The following is a 9,910-nucleotide window of genomic DNA, read 5'->3' as shown; positions in this document are numbered from 1 at the left end:
TTCCCAGGCAAGAACTGGTTGTTGTTCCTCCTCCAGGGGATCTTCCTGATTCAGGAACCAAACCCGAGTCTCCTGCGCCTCCTGCCTTGGCAGGTGCATTCTTTGCCACTGAGCCACCTACCTGGGCAGCCCCACTTATCTCACTGGAGCCCCATGAGAGCTACGTGGAGAGGCATCATTCTTCTCACAGAGGAGAAATTGTTTCTCAGAGAGATTACACGTCTAGCTGGAGGCAGATTCAAATGCGTGTCTCCTGGCCCCAAGCTCGTTGTTACTCCATGATCCAATGTGACGGATGAAATCTACTTTAACAAGATTAAATATTATTTAATACTGACAACAACCCCAAACGTGTTATTGCCCCTGTTTTTAATAAATGAGGCAACTGAGGCTCAGAGGTTAACTAATTTGTCATGCAGGTGTTAGGGGCAGAGTCCATCTGAATCCAAAGCTTGTATGCAGAAGAGTCATTTGCCCAAGAAGACACAGTTCTGAAGGGGCAGCCTTGGAATTCAAATGCAGCTCACAAATCCCCAAATCCAGTGCTTTTTCAATCATCCTACACTGCCTGCCCCCAAGAACCTCTGGTGTGTGGCTCATTCATTCTGATTCAGGGAGATCTCAAGGACATAGGCGGTTCTACTATTGAATTTGGTTCTGAGCTCAAGTTCTCTGTTCCCCTGGCTGACCTCTTGCTATTCACACTTGTCCCACTGTCTGCCAACATTCCTTACCACCCCCACCCTCAGCTTCTGTGTTCAGCTCTTCTCCCTTCTTGAGTTTGGGGACAGCCAGGCCTCTAATGATCTCTGGGATAACTGGGGAAAAAGTGAGCAGGGGTCCCTGTCCCTATCAGGTCTCCCTTCTCTCTTCTAGCATCAGAACAATAGTTTTCCGAGCCCCTGGGGAGGGAAGAAGTTCTTGAGAGGGAACTGCTCCAAATCCTGGCTCTGAGAACACAGCCATTCCAGCCTTTTGGTCTCTGAAGTGTTCTGAAAAGAACAGTTGAACGTGCTGGCCAGAACAACATAACAGGATGCTGGGCAGAATGAGACAATGAACCTGGGTCTTTCCTTCACCCTTACTCCATCCATGTACCACTGCCCAAATCCATCTGAAAGAGATCCAGCAGATAATCACAAGTACACTGCAACTCCCATCAAGGATTTGGCTCAAGTATCTTATTCATACCTCACTCCCAAAGGTTGGAAGGAAGATACAGTATTCATAGGCAAAGAGAGTGGGGGGAAGGAGTAAATTTGGGCTGAAGACCCTTGATTTTTTTTATTAATTTATTTTTTTATTGAAGGATAATTGCTTTACAGAATTTTGTTGTTTTCTGTCAAACAACATGAATCAGACATAGGTACACATATATCCCCTCCCTTTCAAACCTCCCTCCATCTCCCACCCCATCCCACCTCTATAGATTGATACAGAGCCCCTGTTTGAGTTTCCTGAGCCACACAGCAAATTCCTGTTGGCTCTCTATTTTATATATGGTAATGTAAGTTTCCATTTTACTCTCTCCATACCTCTCACCCTCTCCTCCCCTCTCCCCATGTCCATAAGTCTATTCTCTATGTCTGTTCCTCCATTGCTGCCCTGTAAATAAATTCTTCAGTACCATTTTTCTAGATTCTGTATATATGCATTAGAATATGATATTTATCTTTCTCTTTCTGACTTACTTCACTCTGTATAATAGGTTCTAGGTTCATCCACCTCATCAGAGCTGACTCAAATACACTCCTTTTTATGGCTGAGTAATATTCCATTGTGTATATGTACCACAACTTCTTTATCCATTCATCTGTCATGGACATCTAGGTTGCTTCTGTGTTCCAGCTATTGTAAATAGTGCTGCAATGAACAATGGGATACCTTTGTCTTTTTCAATTTTGGTTTCTTCAGGGTATATGCCTAGGAGTGGTATTGCTGGGTCATATGGTGCTTTATTCCTAGTTTTTTAAGGAATCTCCATACCATCTTCCGTAGTGACTGTATCAATTTACATTCCCACCAACAGTACAAGAGCATTCCCTTTTCTCCACACCCTCTCCAGCATTTATTGTTTGTAGACTTTTAGGGGCTCCCCTGGTCGCTCAGACGGTAAAGCATCTACCTGCAGTGCAGGAGACCCAGGATTGATCCCTGGGTTGGGAAGATCCCCTGGAGAAGGAAATGGCAACCCACTCCAGTACTCTTGCCTGGAAAATCCCATGGACAGAGGAGCCTGGTAGGCTACAGTCCATGGGGTTGCAAAGAGTCCAACAGGACTGAGCGACTTCACTTTATTCTGACTGGTGTGAGGTGATATCTCATTGTAGTTTTGATTTGCTTTTCTCTAATAATGAGCAATGTTGAGCATCTTTTCATGTGTTTGTTACCCACCTGTATGTCTTCTTTGGAGAAACGTCAGTTTAGGTCTTTTCCCCACTTTTTGATTGGGTTGCTTGTTTTTCTGGCATTGGGTTGTATGAGCTGCCTATATATTTTGGAAATTAATCCTTGGTCAGTTGTTTCATTTGCTATTATTTTCTCCCATTCTGAGTGTTGTCTTTTCACCTGCTTATAGTTTCCTTTGCTGTGCAAAAGCTTTTAAGTTTAATCAGGTCCCACGTGTTTACTTTTGTTTTCATTTCCACTTCTCTAGGAGGTGGGTCATAAAGGATCTTGCTTTGATTTATGTCATCGAGTGTTCTGCCTATATGTTTTCCTCGAAGAGTTTTATAGTTTCTGGTCTTACATTTGGGTCTTTAAACCATTTTGAGTTTATCTTTGTGTATGGTGTTAGGAAGTGTTCTAATTTCATTATTATACTTGTAGCTGTCCAGTTTCCCCAGCACCATTTATTGAAGAAGTTGTCTTTGCCCCATTGTATATTCTTGCCTCCTTTGTCAAAAATAAAGTACCCATAGGTGCATGGGTTTATTTCTGGGCTTTCTATCTTGTTCTGTTGGGCTAAATTTCTGTTTTTGTGCCAGTACCATACTGTCTTGATGACTGTAGCTTTGTAGTGTAATCTGAAGTCAGGAACGTTGATCCCTCCAGCTGCTCCATTCTTCTTTCTCAAGACTGCTTTGGCTATTCAGGGTCTTTTGTGTTTCCATATGAACTGTGAATTTTTTTGTTCTAGTTCTGTGAAAAATGCTATTGGTAATTTGATAGGGATCGCATTGAATCTGCAGACTGCATTTGGTAGTATAGTCATTTTCACAATATTGATTCTTCCTACCCAGGAACATGGAATATCTCTCCATCTGTTTATGTCATCTTTGATTTCTTTCATCAGTGTCTCATAATTTTCTGTGTACAGCTCTTTTGCCTCCTTAGGTAAACTTATTCCTAGATATTTAATTCTTTTTGTTTCAAGGATGAATGGGATTTATTTCTTAATTTCTCTGATTTTTCATGTTAGTATATAGAAAAGCAAGTGATTTCTGTGTATTGATTTTGTATCCTGCAACTTTGCTAAATTCACTGATAGCTCTAGTAATGTTTTGATACTATCTTTAGGGTTTTCTATGTACAGTATCATATCATCTGCAAACTGAGAGTTTTACTTCTTTTCCAATCTGGATTCCTTTCATTTTTTTCTTCTCTGAATGCTATAGGACTTCCCAAACTATGTTGAATAATAGTGATGAAAGTGAACACCCTTGTCTTGTTCCTAATCTTAGGGGAAATGCTTTCAGTTTTTCACCATTGAGAATAATGTTTGCTGTGGGCTTATCATATACAGAATTTACTATGTTGAGGTAGGTTCCTTCTATGCCCATTTTTTGAAGAGTTTTAATCATAAATGGGTGCTGAATTTTGTCAAAGGCTTTTTCTGCATCTATTGAGATTATCATATGGTTTTTATCTTTCAATTTGTTAATACGGTGTATCACATTCATTGATTCACATATATTGAAGAATCCTTGCATTCCTGGAATAAACCCAATTTGATCATGGTGTATGAGCTTTTTGATGTGTTGCTGAATTCTGTTTGCTAAAATTTTGTTTAGGATTTTTGCACCTATGTTCATCAGTGATATTGGCCTGTAGTTTTCTTTTTTTGTGTTGTCTATGTCTGGTTTTGGTATCAGGGTGATAGTGGCCTCGTAGAATGAGTTTGGAAGTGCTCCTTCCTCTGCAATTTTTTGAAAGAGTTTTAGAAGGATAGGCATTAGCTCTTCTCTAAACATTTGATAGAATTCCTGTGTGAAGCCATCTGGTCCTGGGTTTTTGCTTTTGGGGAGATTTTCTTTTTATCACAGCTTCAATTGGGTTGTAACTGGGTTGTTCATAATTTCTATTTCTTCCTGGTTCAGTCTTGGAAGATTGAACTTTTCTAAGAATCTGTCCATTTCTTCCAGGTTACCCATTTTATTGCCATATAGTTGTTCATAATAGTCTCTTCTAATCCTTTGTATTTCTGCACTGTCTGTTGTAACCTCTCCTTTTTCATTTCTAATTTTGTTGATTTGATTCTTCTCTCTTTTTTTCTTGATGAGTCTGGCTAAAGGCTTGTCAATTTTGTTTATCTTCTCAAAGGACCAGCTTTTAGTTTTATTAATCTTTACTATTGTTTCTTTCATTTCTATTTCATTTATTTCTGCTCTATCTTTATGATTTCTTTCCTTCTACTAATTTTAGGGTTTTTTTGTTCTTTTTCCAGTTGTTTTAGCTATAAAGTTAGGTTGTCTATTTGATGTTTTTCTTGTTTCTTGAGGTAGGATTGTATTGCTATAAACTTCCCTCTTAGAATTGCTTTTGCTGCATCCCATAGGTTTTGAGTTATGTTTTCATTGTCATTTGTTTCTAGAAATGTTTTGATTTCCCTTTTGATTTCTTTAGTAACCTGTTAGTTATTTAGAAATGTGTTGTTTAATCTCCATGTGTTTGTGTTTCTTACAGGTTTTTTCTTGTAATTGATATCTAGTCTCATAGTGTTGTGGTCAGAGAAGATGCTTGGTATGATTCCAATTTCCTTAAATTTACTGAGGTTTGATTCCTGACCCAAGATGTGGTCTGTCCTGGAGAATGTTCCATGTGCACTTGAGAAGGTGTATTCTTCTGCATTTGGATGAGATGTCCTAAAGAAATCAATGAGATCCGTCTCCTCTAGTGTAACCTTTAAGACTTGTGTTTCCTTATTAATTTTTTGTTTTGATGACCTGTCCATTAGTGGGGCATTAAAGTCTCCTACTATTATTGTGTTACTGTCAATTACTCCTTTTTGCATGTTAGTGTTTGTCTTATGTATTGAGGTGCTCCTATGTTGGGTGCATAGATATTTACAATTGTTCTGTCTTCCTCCTGGATTGATCCCTTGATCATTATGTAGTGTCCTTCCTTATCTCTTGTAATCTTCTTTATTTTAAGGTCTATTTTGTCTGATCTGAGGATTGCTACTCCAGGTTTCTTTTGCTTCCTGTTTGCATGGAATGTATTTTTCCATCCTCTCACTTTCAGTCTATGTGTGTCTTGAGGTCTAAAGTGGGTTTCTTGTGGACAGCATATATATGGGTCTTGTTTTTGTATCCATTCAGCCAGTCTGTGTCTTTTGGTTGGAGCATTTAATCCATTTACATTTAAAGTAATTATTGATATGTATATTCCTATTGCCATTTTCTTAATTGCTTGAGGTTGATTTTATAGATTTTTTTCTTCTTTTGTATTTTTTGACTATATAACCCCATTAACATTTGTTGTAAAGCTGGTTTGGGGGTACTGAATTCTCTTAACTTTTGCTTTTCTGAAAAGTTTTTTTATTTCTCCATCAATTTTGAATGAGATCTTTGCCGGGTACAGTAATCTTGGTTGTAGATTTTCCCCTTTCAGTACGTTAAATATATCCTGCCATTCCCTTCTGGCCTGCAGAGTTTCTGCTGAAAGATCAGCTGTTGAGCATATGGGGTTTCCCTTGTATGTTACTTGTTGCTTCTCCCTTGCTGCTTTTAATATTCTTTCTTTGTGTTTAGTCTTTGTTAGTTTGATTAGTATGTGTCTTGGCGTGTTTCTCCTTGGGTTTATCCTGTATGGAACTCTTTGTGCCTCTTGAACTTGATTGACTATTTCCTTTTCCATATTGGGGAAATTTTCAACTATAATCTCTTCAAAAATTTTCTCATACCCTTTCTTTTCTCTTCTTCTTCTGGGACCCCTATAATTCAAATTTTGGTGCATTTGATATTGTCTCAGAGGTCTCTGAGATTATCCTCAGTTCTTTTCATTCTTTTTACTTTATTCTACTCTTCAGAAGTTATTTCCACCATTTTATCTTCCAGCTCATTGATTTGTTCTTCTGCTTCAGATATTCTGCTGTTGATTCCTTCCACAGTATGTTTAATTTTAGTATTTGTATTGTTTGTCCCTGTATGTTTGTTATTTAATTCTTCTAGGTCTTTGTTAATTGATTCTTGCATTTTCTCCATTTTGTTTTCAAGGTTTTTGATCATCTTTACTATCATCATTCTGAATTCTTTTTCAGGTAGTTTGCATATTTCCTCTTCATTTATTTGGACTTCTGTGTTTCTAGTTTGTTCCTTCATTTGTGTAGTATTTCTCTGCCTTTTCATTTTTTTTTTTTTTAACTTAGTGTTTGAGGTCTCCTTTTCCCAGGCCTCAAGGCTGAATTCTTTCTTCCTTTTGATTTCTGGCCTCCGAAGGTTGGTCCAGTGGTTTGTGTAAGCATCTGTACAGGGTGAGATTTGTTTGTTTGTTTGTTTGTTTGTTTTTCCTCTGATGGGCAAGGCAGAGTGAGGTGGTAATCTTGTCTGCTGATTATTGGGTTTGTATTTTTGTTTTGTTTGTTGTTTAGATGAGGCATCCTGCACAGGGTGCTACTGGTGGTTGGGTGATGCCAGGTCTTATATTCAAGTGGTTTCCTTTGTGTGAGTTCTCCTGTTTGATACTAGATGTTAAAGCGTCTGCCTGCAATGAGGGAGACCTGGGTTTGATCCCTGGGTTGGGAAGATCCCCTGGAGAAGGAAATGGAAACCCACTCCAGTATTCTTGCCTGGAGAATCCCATGGATGGAGGAGCCTGGTGGGCTACCATCCACGGGGTCGCAAAGAGTCGGACACGACTGAGCAACTGAACTGAACTGAACTGAGGATTAGTTCTCCAGGGGTCTAGGATCTTGGAGTCAGTGCTCCCACTCCAAAGGCGCAGGGCTTGATCTCTGGTCAGGAATGAAGATTCCTCAAGTGGTTTGTTATGACATTAAGTGAGATTAAAGCAAATATCCAAAAATGAGAAGCCAAAGATGAACGCCAGACAAATGGCAGTTATAAAATCAGGGAAATAATAATTAAAATAATGGAATATAGACATATACATATACACCCACAAGCAAAGTGAAAACAGTCCAACAAAAATAAAGTACAATAGATTGACCCGGTGAATAAAGAAAATCAAAAAGTATATTTACCAGTCAAGAACAAAACTAACTAAAGCACAAACTGGAAAACAAAACTAAAGCAAGGTGCCAAGTGGAGAATAGAGCAATGAAAACAAAACTAACAAATATATTGAGAGGACAGGAAAGAAAGAAAAGAAAGAAAGAATAGATATGCAAAGTTAAATAGAGGTAGATGAAGATTTATACACATTGAAGATGAACTGCAAGGGAAAAGAACAGTGGGAAGGCAAACAAAGGAATAAATGTAGAAAATATAGGATTAAAAATTAAAATTATAAAAGAGAGAAAAGAAAAAAAAAAAAAAGGAAGAAGAAAGAAAAGGGGATGGGGGGAGGAAAACTCCACAGAACTACAAAAGCCCAATATAGAGGCAGAGGCAGAGGTTTATAACAACAATAAAAGTTGTGACTGAGAAAAAATTTTAAAAGCTCAGATGCTTAATTAGATTTCATAGTGCCAATAAAATCAGCAACTACTGTGGGGTGGGGGAGAAGAAAAAATACAGAAGAATCCACAGAACGAGTCAAAACATAAGAATAATAAATGTCTTTCTTGAGTCACTGCCGTCAGGGTCCTTTCCCTCACTGGGATTCACAGTCCACCTCACCTCCCTAGGATGCCCTCGTACACTGCTGGTCTCTGGACCTGCTGAGGGGGCAGCGAAGATTCTAATGTGTACTCCTGTGTGTTCTTTCCTCCAATGTCCAGAGCTATCAGAACTAGTGCGTTTTCTTTTGTGGGCGCTCTCAATGTCCTTTTATATATTCCATAGACACAGTCTGCCTGGTTGATCCTGTGGATTTAATCTGCAGCTTGTACAGCTGGTGAGAAGGTTTTGGGTCTTCTTCCTTAGTCACACTGCCCCTGGCTTTCAATTGTGGTTTTATTTTCACCTCTGCATGTGGGTCGTCCACTGGGGTTTGCTCCTGAGGCTGCCCTGGAGGACTTGGGTTTTCCCCTGTGAGGGCCAGGTGTGGAGGTGGTGCAGCTGCTTGGGTCGCAGAGGTTCTGGCAGCACCAGGTACTCAGGGGAGTTGGCAGCTAGGGCAGCAGGAAATATAGTGCTCTAGGAGCACATGGCAACCAGTAGCAGCCAATACGCTGCAGTATTCTTGCCTAGAGAACCCCCTTCCCTGACAGAGATGCCTGGCAGGCCACAGTCCACTGGGTTGCAAAGGGTCGGACAAGACCAAAGTGACCCTGTGTGCATGGACACAAGACTTTTTTTGCCTGTGCAGCTCTGCCCCAGTGAGGGTTGAGCGTGAAGGTGGCACAACTGCTTGGCTTGTGATGACCCTGGCAGCGCCAAGTGTGCGGGGACCAGACTGCCTCCGCCGCAGGAGTCAGGGCCCTATCAGAGTCTTTTTTCGAGCCTCTAATAGCTGGAGATCAGAAGGCCCCCTTGGCCAGTCTTTCTCCGTAGCTCCGCCCATTCAGGCCCTTAGAGGGCTCCCTTGCCTGGGGTTCATCTCTGTTGCTCAGCATGTCAGGCACACAGAGGGGGCCCCTGGCTGGGGTCCTACTCTGAGTTCAGTGAGTCAGGCGTTTGATGGGCCAGCCTCTCTATTGCTCAGCTGTGGATGCTGGCATGTGGAGAGAGAGGCTATGGTGATGGCTCCACCCCCTACGTGTGACTCAGCAGTATTGCCCTGCTTCCAAGGCTGCCTGGCTTTCCTCCAAAGGCATTTCCCACCACAATCTCCTCCCTCACCTCCCCTCCATCTGTCTCTCTGCAGTCAACAGGAGCCCTCACACTAGGATTGCTCCTCAATCCCTAAACTCCAGCTCCCAACCACTGCCCCTTCCAGGAGACCTGCGTTCCTGCCTGGCATATGTATGGCTGCGACAATGACTATCTGATTCTCATTCCATTTATTCTCATTCCATTCTCTATTCCATTCCATTCTCATTCCATTGCAGATCAGCTGTTTCACTCTCAAGCCTTAAATGTTTCTCCTGTGACTCAGACAGTTGCCCCAATGTGGGGATCAGACCCGTGCTTCAGTTCCCCCACCCACCAAGGGCAGGTCCAATCCTTCTAACACTCCCGTTTTTCCCCCTAGTTCCTTCATCCTACCGAGTTTTGTGTGGTTCTATAGATTCTTTTCCTCTGGTCATGTACTCCTGTCCCCTCTCAGCTGGCGTTGTGCATGCACTTCTGTGTCTGAAGGTGCAGTACTGATGTATCCGTGGGGAGAGATATACTCCACGTCCACCTACTCCTCCTCCCTCTTGTTCTCTCCTGAAGTCCCTTGATTTTGATCATAGGTTTCTGTAAACTTGGCCATTCTCAATCCAGTATTCTTTTCTTCCAGAGGAAATAATGGAGACAAAGTTCCTTCTGAAGAGCTGGACACTTCTTTAGTTTTTAAAATATTTAAACCTAATTAAATATTTTAATAAAAGTGAAGCTATTTGCAATTTCTGTGTTCAGTGTCCATGTGGCTGTTAATAAAAAGCATAAGTATCATGTTTCATATGTGACATCTAGACCTA

The sequence above is a fragment of the Dama dama genome, chromosome 14 (genome assembly GCF_033118175.1).
Source record: "Dama dama isolate Ldn47 chromosome 14, ASM3311817v1, whole genome shotgun sequence".
NCBI classification, from domain to species: domain Eukaryota; kingdom Metazoa; phylum Chordata; class Mammalia; order Artiodactyla; family Cervidae; genus Dama; species Dama dama.
The sequence above is the reverse complement of the archived record's forward strand: the minus strand, read 5'-3'. Positions refer to the sequence as shown.